Below are 20,518 nucleotides of genomic sequence, written 5' to 3' on the forward strand. Positions count from 1 at the left end.
CATCTATTCCCAGTGTTTTATTACATGCCATCTCCTTTATTTTGTTACATAATTCCCCTGGTGTCAGTGGAACTGCCAAAGCTACATGGGCCTCCGGTATAATGTAGGGCAGTTGTCTGCAAAGAGTAGTTTGTGAGCTCCCAGTAGCTCTCCAGGTCCCTGTGAGTAGCTCTCCTGTGTGCAGCCCAGCCGACTACTATGCTTCATTGAATTATTATATGAATTCCTAAATTTAAATTCATATATTTGAAATGAAATGTGCTCATTTTCAGTACTCATAAAGTGTTGTTTGGAGAAAATGTTTTGCATTTTCAGTTTAATTTGAAAAGCTGGATTATTCACATTATTACCTTGGTGCCGGTGTTGCAGCTACGGTTGTTATGTATTACCTAATTAGAGGAATTCCAATCGATAACACTTTTTTATTTACTGCTGGCAACCCTGCCTAATGAACTGATGTGATCATTGCTGACAATCTTGGGTGGAGTGGTCACTACCTCATCACTAATATCAGTATCTTGGAATGATTTTCATTGAACATAAGTAGCTCTTTTTACCGAAAAGGTTGGAGACCCTTGATGTAGGGAAGTCTCAGATTGTTCAAGAAGGAGTTTCTGTCTGAAACTGTAGTAAGAGTGGAATGTGGTATTGATGTCTATTTGAGTGGTACAGGATATCCCAGAATGTGATGTAATGTGTAGGATTGGGGTGGGAGACATAAGTGGACATATCATCCGAGCCAACAGTGTTCTTGCTCTATCACCTTCAGAGTGTACCTTCTGTAGATATGATTTGCGATCAATGAGTCTCAACCACTCTAGCAGTTCTGAGTGTGTTATTCTAGTGTTCTGGAGGTCCTCTAATTGTGCAGGGTTATGTATTGATGCGTGCTCTAGGCACCCCTGCTGTGTTTCCATGTATTGTATTTCTCGGAGAAAGGTATGTCTAGGACCTGTAGTAGCAGCTATGGACACACCACATGTCACTACTTTGAATACCTCCCATTCAACTGGCATCATAGAAGCTGTTCCTTCATTATTCACAAAATAGGGGTCCACGGCAGTTGCTGCTATTACCTGTGCAAGGGGACAGAGACTGGACTTTGTTGCATCCCTGCTTCAGAAGTGACTCCAAGGGCTTGGGGTGGAACTTGTCTCCTGCTTTAAAGCCTCAGGGACAGCAAAGGCTTCACCATTATACTTGCTGTGGACTCTAGCTTGCCAGAGGGTGCTGGTTCAGTTCCTGGACCCCTGGAAGTGCATTCCTGGAGAAAAAACAGTCTAGCAATGCCAGATGACACCATATGACTTTGCAAAGGACCCACTGCCCAGAACCACAACTCCGCTTGCCCCGAGGCCGTGGATCTCGTAATAGTCCGACGACCCTGTAGGCCTCACAATGCTGGAACCACTGATCCTGCCCAACTTCGATGACATCAGACTGTCTTAAGTCCAGCATCTGTGACGATCTGACGCCATCTCAGTGTCTGTAGCCCTGTGACATCATCGTGACCCCGTGAGGTTGCACCGCAGCATCGTGACTTTGCGGGACTTCGCATCTGCTGGAACCGAGGAACGACTTTGCATCTGACGCTGCTCCACCTCCACCGCCCTGTAGTGAGGACCTGACACCTCTGCGGGATGCCGCTGTCCTTCTGCCCCGTTGCACCAGAACCAACACTGCATCGGACCCAGCGAACTGCTCTCCCCGACTCTGTGCACCGGCCTGTTTTCTACTTGTTTCATAAGATACTGTACCTGGGGATCAAACGACTCAGTGAACGGCGCCATTGGCGTTGCATTGTAGGAAACTACTCTGGTATGATGCTGCATATTACGAACTGGCAGTGTTTTACCTCAAGGCACTGTTTTCTTTCTTTTTAAGTGCTAAATTCGAATTTTTAACTGTATATTGTGGATTTTTATTGTTTTTGGTCTTGTTTATTTAGATAAAATATTAACTATTTTTTTAAACCTGTGGTGTGACATTTTGTAGTGGTTCACTGTATTACTGTGTGTGTTTGCACAAATACTTGACACATTGTCTCTGAGTTAAGCCTGCCTGCTGGTGCCAAGCTACCAAGGGGGTGAGCAAGAGTTAACTGAGTGTGATTCTCCTTTACCCTAACTAGGGTCAGGGTCCATGCTTGGACGGGGGTAATCTGACTGCCAGCCAAAGACCCCGTTCCTAAGAGCCAGTCACAGTGACAGGGACCCTCTGAGCACAATGATAAGCATAGTTAGACAGAAAAGCAAACATAACTGCATAAGAAAAAAATACAAGTATTAGGTCCAACAGAATCTCACGTTTGACCAAAAACCAAAAATATAAGCATTTGTTGATATTAAAGGAAGACATTGAGCAATTGCTTGCAGGGGGGGCAACACCTTGGGAAGGAACCGGTTTTGTCCCAAGAGTCCTTCCCTGTGTCAGCACCACAAGCATCTCATTACTAGATTTTCATTGTGGCCCAACAAGGGACTGAGGTCAGACTAAAGGATCAAAACCCCAAGCACCTATGTGAGATTCATGTAGGATATGTTCACAAGGGCACAGCAGTATCGCAACATGTAATGTATAATTGTGGTATATCACAGACCAGAAATATAGGCTATCAAACTTACAGACCTATCACAGCTGCACCCCGTCCATCCCTGGGTTGACACTATAGTACAATAGTATAGTGACAATGAGACTTAACTGAACCATCCACCAAATGTAGTGGTGGGAACAACAGGACCTGTTCAATCAGCACCAGAATTCCTCTCAATAAGTCGACAGTCTGTGACTTTATAGTGGGAAAGGGTGCCATGATTGAATTGGAATCTGAGTGCTAGTTGGTGCTGTCTGAAGAGCTGGAAGATGGATGTTCACACATTGATCCCAGCAATGACATTGTTGCTAGGGTAGCTTTCCTGCCTTCAAAGGCCTGCTGTGGGGACGGTGCCACTGTAGAGGCCGTTCTATGAGGCAGTTTGAGTCAAACGTGGCAAGAAGGCACACATTGTTTCCTTGGATGGTGTTCTGTAGGTGAACATTTCATATTGGTAAAATTGAGCTCCAGCTAGTCCCATGCAGCAGTTGGGCTCCTCCCTAAGTCCTACACACTCCAACATTTATATGACCCCTTCAGCTTATTTGGTTGAATCCTTTGACATTAAGACCATTTCATTTGAGGGTGAAATGCAGCTTTTGCTCATGTATGATGGGGATTCTGAAAATGCAGAGGGTGTGTTTGCATGCTGTATGGTTGCTTTGCTCAACTGGTTGAGAGTCAACAAATTGTAGTGCAACCCTGAATGAAAATCCTATTGTTTGGACAGGATTCTCTCCCAGGATGAGTAGGAGCATGGCTCAACAGCGCTCTACCAGCATCCCTCCATCGGCGGTGGCCTGAAATATGGACAGTATGTTTGACTCCAAAATTACGTTCAGTGCGCAGGTGACAGCAGTGGTGAAGTCATGTTTTCAGATCTGCCGCAAGCTGAAGAAGTTTCTTAACCTGTTCCTTCTAGAGAGAGAGAGAGAGATGAGAGTTTTGACTAGCGGCAAGCTTTGACTTGCCATAAAGTAGCATAGAGGGTTAATATGCCTGCAGCAAAGAACAGAACAGAACTATATTTTATGTGGATAGCTGTGTGGATTAGCCTTTACAAGCGCTTTAAAAGAAATTAATGCATCTGAAAGGGGGGCTATGGAGAGATGAGGGGCACATTTGGTGTGTGGTAGTGAGGGGATCCGAGGAGGTGGTCATGGGGTGTGGGTGCCAAAAAAGACTGTCGCACAGGGCACCACCAGAGCTAAAGCTGGCCTTGGTTGTGAATAATACAAGTGTACTCGAGATGGCTATGTTAATGACTGGGGATGTGAGGATTTGACAGGTATACTGATGTAGATGTGATTCTGGTGAATCATTGCTTATGGAAACAGCGGCTATGTATTACTTCTCAACCCATCATGGATGTTTTGCTTGTATATAATTATACTACTGGATACCATCTAAAATAAAAATGTGTTTGAAAAAGGAAAGGAACATTGAGTGACATTTTGTAGCACATTTAGAGGCATTATATCTCGATTTTGACATTGAAGCACTCATTGACGAAGGGTTAGAAGACTGGAGATAATATGAATGTTTCTTGTGAAAAAAACGACACATATGCCTACCAACATATAATGCCTTGTATGAAAGGTCATTTGATGAATATAGGCATTCTACTTTCCAGAGTAAAATTGTATGAGTAAAATAAGAAAGACTATACTGAGAGGAAACAGGTATACATGAGTAAAGGTCCACATAATAAAAGGTAACTCTCTTTTTATTCTGCATCTATCAAATGCATTTTAAAACTTGTCTTTAATTCCAGAATTAATCTATGTCCAAACTAAGGTCCTCGTGAATCATCTCTGTCCAATAAGAAAGGACCCAGCAGAACAATATTGCTCCCTTTGTTATATGTAAATGTCTTACTAAGAGTAATTGTAAGAATGTATTACTAATTGTAAAATGTTTGGCAACTTAATTTCCTCTCCTGTCCTTCATTAACTTTAAATTTGCCTTCGACCATGTGCAGTAGTGCGCTGCCTTTTGGCTAGTTCATGCTGTAGAGATACTGTATATACATACATACATACATATACATACATACACACGTACGCACATTTTCTACACTCTGACTGTCCCCCTTTCTAAAACTGGTGCTTTAAAAGTAATTTTATGTGTTGTAAAATAAAGTTGCAGTATATAAAATAATCACAGTTTGCATCCTATTTGAATTAAATTTAAATATGTAAGAATTTATCATGTGTTGCAGGCAAAAGCCCTTAACGCTACACATCAACTGGGTATATTTCTACTGTTTAGACAGTACGTTCGGATATATATTCCTAATTGAATACCTGCAAGCAGCGTACAAGATCCGAAATGTGAACCCCTTACATTTGTAAAGCGCCTGTCACTACATTATGCCATAAGTGCTATGTTTTCGTAACTTTAGATCGGTTTTGTTAAAATCTGCTAATCATACCAGTGGTGGCTGGCTTATGTTTACCAGGGGTAAGGGGGCACAATTATAATAGTAAAAAGGAAAAGAAAAGAAAAAGGCACTTAGCTGCAGTCATCTTCCTTGCGGCGGCGTCCTCCTGCACCTGGAAGCTTCAACGCACAGGATCAGGAAACACCACTAACCAATCCTGATGCTGCATGAAAGCAGCATCAGGATTGGTGGAAACGAGTACTCTCAGCGCTGACCACAGCGCTGGAGGCCTGTGCCTTCTCTAACACAGCTGAGTTAGAGATGTTTGAATTGCGCATGTCTGGCTGGCCGTCACAAGCCAGCCAGCCAAAGGGACAGCTCCCTGCTGCCACTCAACAGCAATTGCACTGCCCCGTCCTGACACTGGATTTAGGACGGGGCACTGAAAAATAAAATGGTAATAAACAGCGTTTATTACCATTTTATGTTTTCATTATGGGGGGCATTTTTTTGGTAGGACGACAACCCTCCCCTTAAATGGAGGGGCCACCCCTGAATTATATGGTTGTATGTGTGGAAGGTGTAGCAAACACATCATTGACTGGAATATTTTGCATTCAGTTGATTGTGTAATTTCTGTGGAGTGTAATTCCTGATCATAACTGGCAGATTTTAGCATTTTTCAGGTGTTGAATTAAAAGCATAACATTTTATGCTATTTTAATTTTTAATCTGGCAGGGGTTTGTAGAGACAAAACAGTTATTTTGGAATCAATTATTTCAGTATATGCTATTATACTGTCACTCTGTCTCTCTCTATACACATAAGTAAAGCAATATATTTATTGCAACGACTTGCTTCACCCATACTCTTCAGACAGGCAGGGATTTCGCCTTGTCCAGAGCGAACAAGCTGCTTTGCGAATCCTATTGAGTCACACTGCTCCATGTATAAAGAAACCAAAGTGCCCTCCAGCAGCAGTTGTACCATTTTTTCACCTTTCTCCATAAGCACAGTGCCATATTTATGAGTTATGTGGTTCATGATCATGGCATGAAATATTAGGTGACAAGATGCTCAAGTAGAAACTAGGGGTGGGCGGAATTTTTCCATTTCCCTAGCAGCACTGGAGTAATTTGGTAATTCTGTGTTACTCATTGTTTGACCTGCTCATGTAACGCAGAATTGCTAAAATTACGCTGCTCACCTGGCATGATTAAATCAGCATTGTTTGGTTTTAAACAGGGTTGAAAGAGGGAGCAACCGATCTCTGCTTAAAAACCACTGCAGAGTAAATTTAATCTGCAGTGGTTTTTAAACATAGAGGAGCTGCTTCCTCTTCAAGCCATGTTTAAACCACTGCAGTGCAATAAATAGCCTTACTTATGTAAGGGCACCAAGGGGTATGCACTGCATACCGCTCGGTGCCCTTACATAAGGGGTGTGCATTGCACATTGTGGTGCCCACTCTGGCCCTTGGCGGAATTCAGCTGAATTTTAAGGTAATCGCTGAATGAAACTTCACCAGTTCCACCCACCCCTAGTATAAGCATGCTATACCCCTACAACCCATGACCACATTTACAAAAAAATTGTGCTGATACAAATATACAACGTTTTGCAGTGATATTTATTTTAAAGCACAAAATGTACTTTGCACTGGAAATGTGCAGTTTACTTGGTTGAAATATCGATTTGCATTGCTATGTGCCACTTTGCTTCAAGGTGGCTTACTTTTATGTTACTTGAGTGAATCTGTGCCAACACCCATAGTTTTTACACTAAGCATAGGCTCTGAAGGTAGCCAGACCAGGCTTTGCATCAAAAACTAACATCGCTTTGAAGCATACACTAATAAGGAAAAATGCCATTCACATAGAATGTGTGCCATGTTTCAGAATTTGTTTAGGCATAGGAATTTGTGGGGCCCTGGCAAGTTTGGCATCAAAATCGCCTCCGCGTAGCAAGGCTCAGCCGTCCAGGAAGCATAATCCATCATTGATTCTCATGAGAGTGGGGAATCTTGTCTACTTTTGCTACTGCTGCTGTTCCAGACGGCCCAGTGATGCAATCTGATTCCTGTTTCAGGTCTGGAGCTCTGGAGATCCTGAATTGTAGCACTGGGTCTGGCTGGACCTGGAGGGACTTGCTGCGAAGATGGATTCCAATGCTCTCCCAAGTGGTGGAGCTCACCTGCTCCTCTGTGTCTGTGTGTGTTGTGATGCGAACTGCTGACGCTGGAGCTTTGGGTGCCCGGCTCTCCCTCTGGGATGAGGGGATGGCAGCCAGCACCTGAGGTGACACGATGAGGCTTGCAGCCACTTAAGGAGATCACAGAGCCTGGGCCACCAGGTGAGGAGCGGTTTGTGGGGCCCTCAATATGCTGAACCCCTAGCTGCGAGGGGCTAGGGTCAGGGGCCCCGGGTGCTGAGGCCCCCCACTTCATTATCTGCCCTCACTGAGTCCATTGAGCAGTGACCGCTGCACCTGAACTGGCCTGGTGGCGCGGGTAGCTTGGGGACCCCCATGGGTGCTCTTTGAGGAGTGGTGGGACCCTAGATGTGCAACAGACTGTGCTCTAGGATGTACCACCCAAGGTGCATGCCCATCTGCCTCACACACATTAGGCGACTCTCTAGCTTCCAGGCTGGACAACGTCGATGGCTGAGGCCTAAAGATAAGGGTCCATATATATGAATCGAAGGAGTTAAGTCTGCTCATGCCCCCCAGTGACTGACTAATAGGGAGAGGGGGGGGCTGTATCTATCACATCCTCTGCCCCTCCAGTATTGATGGCCTGGCATGCAGCCCTTCCTTGCGGGAAACCATAAAGTACACTGACCTTCACCATGGTCAAAAATGACAATAAACAGGCTAAACAGACTTTTGAAACCAGGCACTCTGGGCCCGGGGGCAGTGTTAAAGCCACTGCTGCTCAGGACACCAAATCTATGTTTCTGGACCTAAAACATAGTCTGAACACCATTGATTTTAAGATCAACCTGCACACTAATAGCATAAGGAAAAGGTTGATAAGCATGAGGAGAACATAGATCTGGAATGACGCTCGTCTGACATTGAAGATGTACACATATCCTCAGGCTAACAACTTCTTTGCATCGAAAAGGTATTAAATGTCATCAAAAGCAAAAATGAAGACCCTGAAGCATGCTCTTGATGGAAACCTCTGCACATTGTTGGTTTCCCTGAATACAGAGATAGACAGGATGGAAACCTATGTTGATCCACGCTGAGGGAACTGTTTGAAGATGATGTCTCTCCTGTATTCATTGTGAAGCATGCACACCGAGCTCTGGGGCTGTGCCCACCTCCTGGGTCTCCTGCGAGACCATAGTGACCCAATTTTTGAACTATGGAGACAGGGGCACCATTCTGCATCTTACCAGAGAACACTAGCCTATTCAATATCATAGGAAAACCATCTCCCTGTATCGGGACATCACGTTGGCAGTGCAGGCTGCCAAGCAAGGCCTGAAGAAAGTCGGTGCTACCTACTTGCTTCTCTACCTGGCTAAGTTTTGAATCAATCACAATGAGAAATCCTATTACTTTATGGACTCTATGGCTACCACTAAGTTTTCTCATGGTCTTGACCCTCCTGCTGCTAAACGTACTCCTTCTCCTGGAGGTTCGAGCTGCGGCTGCCTCAGTGACATTGCTTAGTTACTTCGTGTGAAGTGTCAGACCCATCCATTGGGGCATGATGCATCTGCGGCGTGATGGAGACGGCATCCGGGCTCTCCCACGACTTCCCCTTTTCTTACTTCCCTTGCTAACCAGCTCTCATCTGGCTGGGGAATACACTGGGAACTCTTGGTGTCTTCCTGGGATGATTTCCTCTATAATGCTAGTTTGTTAGTGTGTCCTGTTCAATGCGGTGAGGGACAGGAGTATGGAATTCAGCTTGTTGGGGGCGATGAAGTAGGAGGGAGGTGGAGATTTATGAGGTTGTTTGTTCATCACACAAAATGTGCTCCTTTCCTTTATAGTCATGCAGTCATCAATTGCTACTGATACCTCTTCTCTTTGAGTGGAATATGTAGCCTACAAACATACACCCCCTGATCCTAGATGACCATTATTAGGTGTCTGACCTAGAATGCAGGGGGGCTTAATGATCAACGCAAATCTTTGTTTTTATTTGTGTATCTAAAAGACATCAGGATAACATTTGCCTGATGTAGGAACTACACCTGACTGACTTGAACCGCTCCCGTCGATGTGCAGGATGGATTGCCGAGGCTCATAACTCCCCCTACTCCAATTATGCGCATGGTATTGCTATACTTCTCTGAATAGGGCTACCGTGGAGCACATGCCAAGTGCTGTGCGAAGTACAGGGTAGTTTTGTCATCCTGGCAGGAAGGCTACAGGGAAACCCTATGATTATAACCGCAAATTATAGTCCAAATATAGATGACCCTCACTTTTTCGCTTAGGATTGGCACTTGGCTGGGACTCTTGACTCAGGTGCAGTGCTATGGGGTGGGGATTAATGTGTGATCCATGATGCCCACATAGATAGGCCTAGTGATACTCGTCGCCTACACCCAGGAACAGCTGCTCAACTGCATACACTCATGACAGAAAATTAGTTCACAGATGTCTGGTGTCTTCAGAATGGCAGCAGTACGGAGGGTACATGTATCACTTTTACCCACAATTCTCGGTCCAGAATAGACTGAAGTCCAGGTGACCACATCTTTGGTGACCAACCAGTAAAAGTCACACACCTTCCAAGAATGCTATCAGATCATGCCCTGGAAAGGGTGATTAGCCACACTTTATAAATCCTGATTGATTGATTGATGCAACTGTACTTTTAGAGATTCCCCTGATCTTACCATTAAGGGCCTTTGCCTGGAACCCCCCTGCGCCCCCCAATGGGCTCAGAGACCAGGTCTTTAGAACCGAGATTAAAGCAGCCATACTTAACTACTTTAAACACAATCCAAATTCCATTGATTCTCTTTCCATGCTCTGGGAGGCCTTTAAGGTGTCAATTCACAGGGCATGCATTGCCAACAGACCAGGATACTCCTGGCATTGTGTAAGGATCTTGTACAGCTAGAACTGGATGTCTGTGCGCTGGAACTACAATCCTTTGCTACCAACATGACTTTGTTCGCACCCCTCAGGATTAAGTTATGAAATATGATGAGGCGGTGCTTAGGAAGATGCTATCTCAGCTGAGAGGCAGTCATTTGGTGCTATGACAAAGGGGATAGGGCAGGTAAGACAGTTGTCGGGTTACTTTGTAAACCTTGAGCTGACAACAACATCCCAGAGCTAGTAGATGACCAGCAGGCATCTCATGCGTGATCCAACACTATCCGGTGCATCATGGCTACATTCTATTCTGACCTATACACCTCCTCCCTGTTACATGATCCTGCCGCTCTTTCCTCCAACTTTCATCCTATACAATTGCTCTGGCTAGAGGATGCAGACCACCAGTTCTTAGATGAGCCTTCCACAGCTGAGGATATTGTGCAGATAATCCAAAGCATGCCTGGGAACAAGGGAATGGGCCTGGACAACTTAACTGCAGTCTTTTAAAGAATATGCTCCACTTCTGACTCCCCACCTTCTGGACAATTACGAGGAGTCTCTGGTACACAGCATACTCCCACCCTTCCTCCAGGAGGCACTAATTGTCACCATACTGAAACCAGACAAGTCCCCTCCACACTGCAATTCATATAGACCACTTTTCATGATTAATGTAGCCAATAAAATCCTGGATAAACGGATTGCCTCCCACCAACTCTCACTGCTACTGAATATTATCCATCCAGATCAATCAGAATTTGTACTGGAAGGGTGTGCATCTAGCACAAACCCTATGCTAAATAATACATACACACACACACACACACACACACCTCTGCAACATGGTTCAAAAGCAGTGCATGATGCTAGGCAGCCTTTATATAGCACCTACACAGGGGATGACAGCAGCAGGGCACCACATCTTTCATCCCTATGCAATTCACAACTTTGTTGTGCTAAAAATAGTAATTTACCTCCTACTGTACAAAGATATAGTTCTCTTAACCGATGCCTTCCTCGTCAATTATATACAATATTTCCATATTAAGTATTCATTTATGAATATAAAGTATGTACCTTAGCCTCCGTTGTAATAGCAATCTTATTTCAAACCCTGTTTTGAACAAAATAAACACTGTAATAAACATTTTAGGAATTAACATGCAGATTTACTATGTTTTGGCATAAGACAGATGAACAACGAAAGTTGTTGTGCTGCGTTGTACTAAATGGCGAGAGAAACACAATGCTAAGATATGGCATTGTTGTTTTCTCCCCCTTGCTGGTGCACTGCAGGCTGCCATGTGCCAAAGCACACACCTGGTACTGTAATGCCAGGTGTGTGCATTTTGAGATGCATAGGTTGTGTACCAAAAGGGGACCCTTCCCGTACATAAAGTATGTTTTAATACTTTTCCCACTTTGCATGGCGTGCTGTATAGTGCGGCACACATTCAAATTTGAAGCATGTGATGTTTTTAAAACTTGCTCTACTGATATGCCGGCATCAAAGAGGTGTATTTCTTTGTGCACATCCCTGTCTACAAATGATAGTAGATCGGTATTTGCATCAAAACTAATAGGGGGTTGCATGCAAATGCTCATGTACCACCCAAGGTATAACTTAATGCAAAGTAGCACAAATTAGTGCATAGTGCTGAATTTCATTATTTTAGGCAACTTTTTAGCTCACATCATGATTTGTATTGGAAAGTAAATCCCTTCATTACATTTTGAGCTGGGTTTGTGTCACTTTTGAGAACAAAACAGAGTGTAAAACGGTTAGTAAACCTGGGCCAGAATGTGAATTGTTTGACATATGGCTTTAGTAATATATTGATCTGGTGACATAAATGTAATTGATTGGAAACTTCCCCCAATCGATCCAGATGTCTTTTGCTGCCCCTGATCCATTGATTTATCATGGGGACACTTTGTTGCAATAGAATAAAATCAGTCCAGCAAGTGGGCATTGATTTTCCATAAGTGGCTGACGGTGGAAATCACTACTGATTTTTAGCTCTTCTTCAATATTCAATGTGAAAAGTCCTATCTTCTAACTATAGAATGTATCTTGATTCAAACCTTTTTGACTGAAACTCTCACCGCCATAATAACTAAGGGCCTGATTTTGAGTTTAGTGGACTAGTTACTCTGTCACAAGATGAAAGAGTACCATGTCCACCTTATTAACATTGCCAGAGGATACAGTGCACTTGTAATGGGGCAGATGTGATACCTGTCACGCTGTGACACAGTAAGCCATCTGCCAATCTCTATATCAGGCTCTAAAGCTGCATTCCCATAGAGGAAGCCTCTGAAGTGGCAACAAAGTAACTACAATCTTAATTTTCTACTGCTTGAAGTGCTCCAGCACCTGATTTTTCATTTGGAATGCCATACTTCCAACAGGCAATCTTAGACTTAATTATTTAAGTAAGAGTCTCCTGTGAATAGTTTTGCTGTGTGATCACAGGGTACATTATATGCCTTTCGTTTTTGCCCAGTGTTAGATATTTTAGTAAAAGGCATCTTAAGAATCCTTTCTCTTCTTTGAACATATATCATTGTTAGTTTCCTCCAAGTGTCTACTGATTAATTTATCATATACTGATGGTGCTCTTCTGAAATTTACATGTGGTCATCATATTCATTTTAATGCAATGCTTACCATCTTCAAATGGTTCTGGAATCTTATTGAATATGATCTACATCTGTAATATTGTAATCAACCTGGCCACTGCCTCGCCTTAGTTCTGTGGTATCTTGTTTGTAGTTGTAACAAATAAAAGTCCATGCTCTTGGTATCTACTCTCTACTGCATTTTGTTAAATTGATCTTGGCTAAACCTCTTCTTCGAACTGTATCAACATCATATTCCTTCAAACAATCCCAGCAATATATGCATTTATAAAGTGATGTCATATCTAGCTTAAGGCTCTGATTATAGGTTTGGTGGAGCAATATCCATCGGTGGAATATTGCTCTTCCCGATTTTAATTGGCCCAGGAGTACTGCTCCCAAATCTTCCTGACACAGAAACACCAGGCGTGAGTTTACCATTTCGAAATTCCTACCAATAAAACAGCATGAGGCTCATTCTGCAAGTTTAGCTCAGATTAGGCCCATGATACCTGCGGGAGCCCGTACTATTGCAAGCACGATCAAAGAATGTACCCACCCTGCTAGTCCACAGACTCCTCTAAACCACCACATACTCTTCGCTTCTGCTATTCACAGGTTACCCACTCTCACCACACCTGCTCAGAACAGGTGGTAAATGAGAGGGTTAACCCCCACAGAACTGGAAATTCAGTGGAATTTAGTGCCAATTGCATTCAGAAATACTGTCTCCATTACTATTCCTCATTCTTTGGGAATTAACTTGTAATAGCTGAAAATAGATATAGTGAGACTAGCCGGAAACATTATTTTCAGCCATACAGTATCCCAACGCTTAAATGTGTCTATTTTATAGTCTGACAAAAACAAAAAAGGTGTGAATTGAATGCTTGAATTAATCTCGGTCATTGCTAATTACTCAGTGATGTTCTGCAGTGCACCTCAGTCAGGAATCAGCCATAGCCACATATGCATTAGTACTGCTCCAACAGGAACCGTCTCACAAGGTTGCTTCAACGTGGCATTCCAGATCTAACATGAGTGCTGCAAAAGGATCTCCAGTGGCTGAGATTCATTCAAGCATTCCTTCAAGCACCTTGTGTTTTGCTGCAGCTGATGCCCTAAGTGTAATGAGTATGACCACACGTGGGTCCCCTGCACATTATGTCACATATTTCAAGCTATACCTCACATATGAGGCCTAAGTAAGCCAAAGCTGGTCTAGGGTTACTTGCGTGCCTGTCTGGAAAGGACCTAGCCTGGCATTTCATGCTGGACTGCTCCTACTAGTACAGCAGTGTCAAGACCTATTGGCATGTGCAGGTCCTCTTTCTAGAGTGACCTACTGAGGGAAAAATTATGGACTGGAATATGACCCCGAGAGATCACCAGAGGCTGATATTAATTTAAGCATTCATTGCATCACCTTGTGGTTTATCTGTATACCTGGACATACGTATCCAATAATGGAGTTCCCAGCACTATCGTTTGCAAGCACATTCATTGTACAAAAAACAACAAATTGTTCATATCAATTGATGGATTTTCTAAAAATCAGTTAATAAATGACACAATGGGCCTATGTGGGGCGGGGGAGTCATACTTCAACTTTGGAGATTTTTGTAACAGATCAAAAGTCCAGGGTTCTGAGTTTGTCGTTTTTAATATACTAATATTTAACACAATCGGTAACAGTACTCTCCCTTAAAAGCTTCAGATTATGACGATCCACCACATTTATCCTGCTTTGGTTCACCCAGGTATATCACACATACGATTCTTCATCCAGTAATTGCTTATAAACTTCCATTTTCATTGCCTTTGCCTGAATAACAAGATTGCTCACCTTGTTGGAGGTAGTAATAACTATATACTTAAAATTTTGTATGTTTTTAAATGCTTTTACACGCACCTTTAATAAATTCCATTTTCAAATATGTATCTTTTTGAGCTCAATTAAACCAAATTCCAAGGACAAATCAATTTAGACCAGTGGGACATTTGTCGCATACTTTGATTTTGGCTTAAAGCCGCTTTCACGAGAATTTCTGTGGGGTTATCAAGGTCATGAAATACCTTAATTCCTTCAGAATCTATACGGTGATTGGAATTAGCAAGATTATACAGAACACAAATGATCAATGGCCTGTATTTGTAAGGTTCTACTTCTTCTTCTGTCATGTTGTGCATCTTCACATTTCACGGGTCTGTCATCCCTTTGTGGATATACCTTCATCAATTATTTTTTCTTTGCCAATAATTTTGGCTATACCACAGTCACTTCTGTTTTTAGGATAAAAAACGAATTTTTATTCATGAACTTTTAACTCTCATTTATTTATGATGTTACTAGAAAAATGTATCACCTTTCCATGTACTTCTTAAATGTTCATGATTTCGTCGGTTCGTGTTTACTGCTATTGTTCATGTGAGCTGATCTTTAATCTTTTCTTCTGATGCACTGCACTCTTGCAATTTTATTTTCTTGCTTGGCCTTTTTGTCGGTCTTGAACCGTGGAAATTAATTGAAAGAAATAACCACATATTATCCATGTAGTTTTATCCTTTTTTTGTTCACAAGCATAAAAGATGCGCCTAAATACCATTAATTGCACCATATCTGCAAAGCGCGACAATATATTGTGCAAACGTTCCACCGAGTGTCCAAGTTATGTGACCATATGTCAAGAAGGCGTGGGCAAATTCCCTAGAACTGTATAAAGTCAACCATGAGCTACTAAAACTATTCTAACATGTAAAGGGACATGATATTAGGAATAATGTAAGCTTTTACACATGTCTTTATCAATAACAACAATTATAGTGATATCATGGATTCTGAAGAATTATAGATTTCCCCGATAAATAATAACTGTGGTGATGTATTTAGATGTCATTGCTACTGAAGCCTTTCTTCACCATAAAAAAATTTAAAGGTATGTTTCAGTGGTCAGTGGACTGTGATGCACAATCTTTCTTCTATTAGGGATCTTTGCAAGGCTATCTGTTATTTGTCATCAGGACTGTGACCATTCAAGCGCTTAATCCAGTAAGGTCACCAATTGACAATCACTGGTACTGCAACTTTCCTTCTCTGTCTTATATAAGAGATCCACTAAATGACAGTGCTATTTTGATGGGGGAAGTCGGGGTGCTGTCCACTAACAATGAGTGGTAAATCTCCGTCATTACATTTTAGATCTTACTCCCAACCAGCGTTGAAGGTTATTTTATGTTTAACACGATAATTTAATTTGTTATCCAGTTACTAGGGAGAAACACAAGCCTCGGTATATGTTTTGCCCTTTGCAATCCACTAGATTTGAATTCTAAAAATGCTGAATTTTTAAGAACATTCATTTTTTAAGAGAACGTCATTGCGATTTAAAATTCTCTCTGCTTTTTTTAACTCTAACTCCAAACTATTTTAGTCTTCATTGAGCACGAGGACATCAGATCACAGATGGACTAAAGAGGACTAGTAGTTTTCCTTTCTGTGCTGTTTTTGAGTCTTTTTCTCATTATACAAGACAGAAACTATTAACATGCCTATAAAGCAGCCGTTTTGGCAAAGGGATGTTTACTTGAAACTTCAATACATAAAAAGTCAAGGTAATCACAGAAAGCGCGACATCTGCACAGAAAGTCAAAAACAAAGTGAAAAATCAACTTGAATTTGGCAGAGAGAAAGAGTCACTTAGACAAATGTCACCGTCGCCAGCTGCAGCATCCATGCGAGCTGTCAGAAAGCCTTGTCTAGCGTCTATAAAACCACATTAATAAGCCGTTACCATATTGCATTGAGCAACCACTTCGCTTTTTAATTAGTAGTCCGCCAGGCAGGCGGTGCTTCAAAATATCCAGCTGACAGGCCTATTTCCTCCAGCGACATTTCAAAGGAAAGACATCAAAAAGCACACCCTTTAGTGCCACACATCTTCCCCTATCGCATCACTTTCTACACACCAAGCAGCAAAACATAATTACCTCGAGTCCTTGTAAAGACATGTACTTAGTGAAGTAGAAAAGGCACTGTTTTCCACCCTAGTGTACTCTTTATTAGAATGTTATGGGCGTGCAATTGCTGGTAGTCATTTATCTTCGCGATAGTAAAAAACAAAATGAAAGATTCAGTTATATCGGCCGTAGTACCATAATCGCAAAATAAGCAGCCATGGCGACTGAAAGAGATGCGTATGTATTTATATATTCACTGAAAAAAGCCAAATTTACAGAAACGTTTTAATCAGTTGTAGATACCTCAGCTAACTATAACTTGCGCCCATGTAATGCATTGCTTATGACCCCACATATTACATCACTCATGACACTGCCAAGGACATCACTCATGACATCTCAAATGACATCACTGATGACATCTTCTAGTGAGTGTAAGTTGTTGTATAGATGTGTGAGTGCTGTACAGGTGACTGGGTGTGTGTTTGCTTGTATGGGTCAGTGATGGAGTGTGTTTGTGACTGTCTCAGTGAGTGAGTGGGTGAGTCAGTGTGTGTACAGGTGAGTGAGTGGATATATCACTAGGTTTTTGTATAAGTGTGTGCATATGTCAGTGGTTTTATGGGAGAGTGAAGAGATGTTGAGTAGCTATATCAGTTACTCACTGGGTGTGTCAGTGTGTACACTGGTGAGTAAGTGGGTGTATGAGATGCTGCATGGGTGAGTGAGTAGCTGTGTGAGTGGTTGTATTGATGAGTCAGTGGATGGGTAAGTGACTGTATTGTGAGTGAGTCAGTGACTGTATGGGTGACTAAGTGGGTGTATGAGTGATTGTATACATAAGTGACAGACTATCAGTGACTGTATGGGAGAGTAAGTGGATGTGTGAGTAGTTCTCAGTAAGTGAGCTGGTGTGTTAGTGTCTACATGAGTGTCTGACTGGGTGTGTCACTGATTGTATGGGTGAGTGACTGGGTGTGATAGTTGTTGTACAGGTCAGCTACTTTGTGTGTAAGTGTCTGCATTGGAGAGCGAGTGTCTGTGACTAGATAGCTGAGTGTGTAGGTGTGTGACTGCTTGTATGGGTGAGTGAGTGGGTATATTAATGGCTGTGTAGGTATGTTATTTGTTTTTGTGAGTGGCTCTACAGATGCATGACTTGGTGTCTGAGTGGCTATATAGGTGTGTGAGTGGGTGTGTGAGAAGCTGTGTAGGTGTATGAATAGCTGACTTAGTAATGTATGGTAAGTGAGCTGTTGTGTTAGTAGCTGTGTGAGGGAGTGAGTGTGTGTCTGTCAGTAGTCTTATTGGTGTATGATCGAGTGTGTGAGTAGTTGTGTGTGTGTGGATGTACAATTGTTTGTATGGTGGTATGAGTGGAGGTTTGAGCTTTTTTTGTGGAAGATGTCATCAGTGATGTCATTTGAGATGTGATCAGTGATGTCACCAGTGATGTCACTGACCAGGTGATGAGTAATGTAATATATGAGGTCATAAACAGTGCTTTATGGGCACAAGCTGAGGTAACTATAGCTGCTGAATTTCACGGGTTTTGTTCATGTGAAATGTGAGCCTAAATATAACATTCCTGTAACTTTTGTTTTATTCAATGAATCTTTACGTTTTTTTAACATGAAGTAAATTTTCATTAGTATACGTTAACCGAACCACAACCAGGCACGGCCTGTGGCGAGGCCCTGCGGCTGACCCTTATAACCACCCCTATAACCACCCATGGCCTTTGGTCGTGTGCAGTGGGGGTTGGCAGTAGAGCCTGGCTTGCTGCCAGGCTTTTTATCCAACCCCTAAAACCACTCAACCCTATGCTACACACAGCTTTCGGCTATGTGCAGCAGGGGATGGCCACAGAGCCTGGCATGCAGATAGGCCCTGCGGACAACAACTACAACCACCTAACCTCTCGGGGTTGGCTGCCCATGCCTGGAACAGGCAGATCTTAGCCCAGGGGACCCCATCCCCCGGGGCCCAGCATAAATATTAATTTTTTTGCAGGGAGGGGTGGTGTGCGGCCCCCCTTTCCTAGGCAGATCTTGGTCCAGGGACCCCATCCCACAGGGCCTGGCCGTAATATTTAAATATGTTTTGTGTAAGAGGGACATGTGGACCCTCTCCTCCAGCAGATTTTGGCCCGGGGTCCCCCGGTTCCAACCGGCTTGCTGCCTCCTGTGGGAGCAGTCATTGCTTTTGCACACAGGGAGCTGCTAAAGATGCAGCTCTCTGTCTGCAAAAGCAATTGTTTCCTCTGTTTCCCTGCCTGTAGGCAGGGAAAAGAGGAAACCTCTGCTCGCAGTGAGGGAGAGCTGTTTTGAAAGCTCTCCCTCACTGCGAGCAGAGTGTTCACTCTGACTTGGGGGGTTCTGTCAAAGCTCCAGCCAAGTCAGACTAAACAGCTATGTCCCGGGGTGGGCACCCAGGAGCTGGCCCTGGGGGGTGGTGGCCCCTAGAGCCATCATTTACTCACAGTGCACTCCCCTTCTTTATTTTAAACATGCCCCAGAGACATGGACCACTCGGGAGCTTTAATCAAAAAAGTGCGTGAAACTGCACTTGTTTTTAAAAAAAATGTTTACTGTGATTTTGCGATGACAACACCAATTCATGGTATTAATTTTTAAAAAGCAATACCTATTTACCCTTGTGTGGTCCCTTGGGACCCCAGCCCCAGAGCTAAGGGGTCAGGATGACTCTATCCTGGCCCCTTTTATTTTTTTTCACTGTTTGTCTGGGACTCAGCTGAAGCCGAGTCCCAAGATGGCTGCCAACACTTCCTGGTTGAAGTGTTGTCAGCCAATCAGATCTCTGCATTTCCCTGCACAAGCTCATCATTGTTCGTGAAGTCGTCGTGGCCAGAGATATTGAATTTGGATTTTCTTTAATTTCTCAAAAACTACTGAATAGATTTACACCAAATAAGCAAAAGCGTAATCTGTGTACCGAAATCTAGCTTTTGGCCAAATTTGTTGTATTTCGGTCCACTTGGTGGATCACCCCAAAACTCTCTGTGCGCAACAAAATTCACTGGCACACTTTTTTTGGGGAAATTTTGTGCAAATTCGTCAAATGGAAGCAAAGATATAGGCAAGTCAAAAAATGCTTTTTCTATGGAAACAAGCACCTAACTATAACTACCTACTGGCAATCGCCAGTAGGTAATGTTGGATTGGGTTATTGCCATTTGTATAGCATACAGTTTTTTGTTACCTATTGTAGCATTGGAGGTTCTCAGCAGTGTTTTTTCACACTTTTCCAAGGTTTTCATCACAGACCTGTGTCCGAGCCGTTCTGTGATATGTTTTGTGTATTGAGCTCTGGGTTGTGTCTGGGACAAGTGTCAATGCCTGTAGTTCTATGACAACATTTATTGTTAGCTGTTGAATCGAAAATTATTTATGGACAACGCTGTTTATGTGCTATAAACTAATAAAGGATGGCTACTTGACTGTTGGAGGAAATCTGCCTTTTTCAGCGTGGTCACTTCAGATTTCTCACCTTTTTTTTTACTTTATTCATGCTGGACTTAGAACCTGGTGCACTGTTTGTCTGCTGACAAAGAATACAGTGCTTGTTCTCCACTTTTAAACCTGGTTAAATTGGTTTATCGCTGATTGACCTTTTTAACTTGCCTAAAAGTCCCCAATATATGATATAGAAAATGTACCGAGGGCCTGGGAGTCACATGCCACCTGTGGACTGCAGCACTTATTGTGTCATCCATATAGTGGACCTGGAAGACATGGCATCAGGCATACCATGTGTAGCCATGTCAGCTGCAGCGTGGTGCCTGCTGTGAATACTTGTCAAAACGACCCTTTTAATAGGTAGGAAAACCTGATATTAAATATCAAATAAGTCACCCTAAGCACACCTT

At 42.8% G+C, this 20,518-nt stretch overlaps 1 protein-coding gene across 2 annotated transcripts in view; it reads right to left on the reverse strand.

Moving 5' to 3' along the window:
* The window catches only part of GALNT14 (polypeptide N-acetylgalactosaminyltransferase 14), a 1,192,033-nt gene that overhangs the window by 971,343 nt on the left and 200,172 nt on the right, over positions 1-20,518 (reverse strand). The gene's annotated exons all lie outside the window — the stretch shown is intronic.

This window comes from Pleurodeles waltl, chromosome 5, assembly GCF_031143425.1.
Source record: "Pleurodeles waltl isolate 20211129_DDA chromosome 5, aPleWal1.hap1.20221129, whole genome shotgun sequence".
In the NCBI taxonomy this organism is placed as follows: Eukaryota; Metazoa; Chordata; class Amphibia; order Caudata; family Salamandridae; genus Pleurodeles; species Pleurodeles waltl.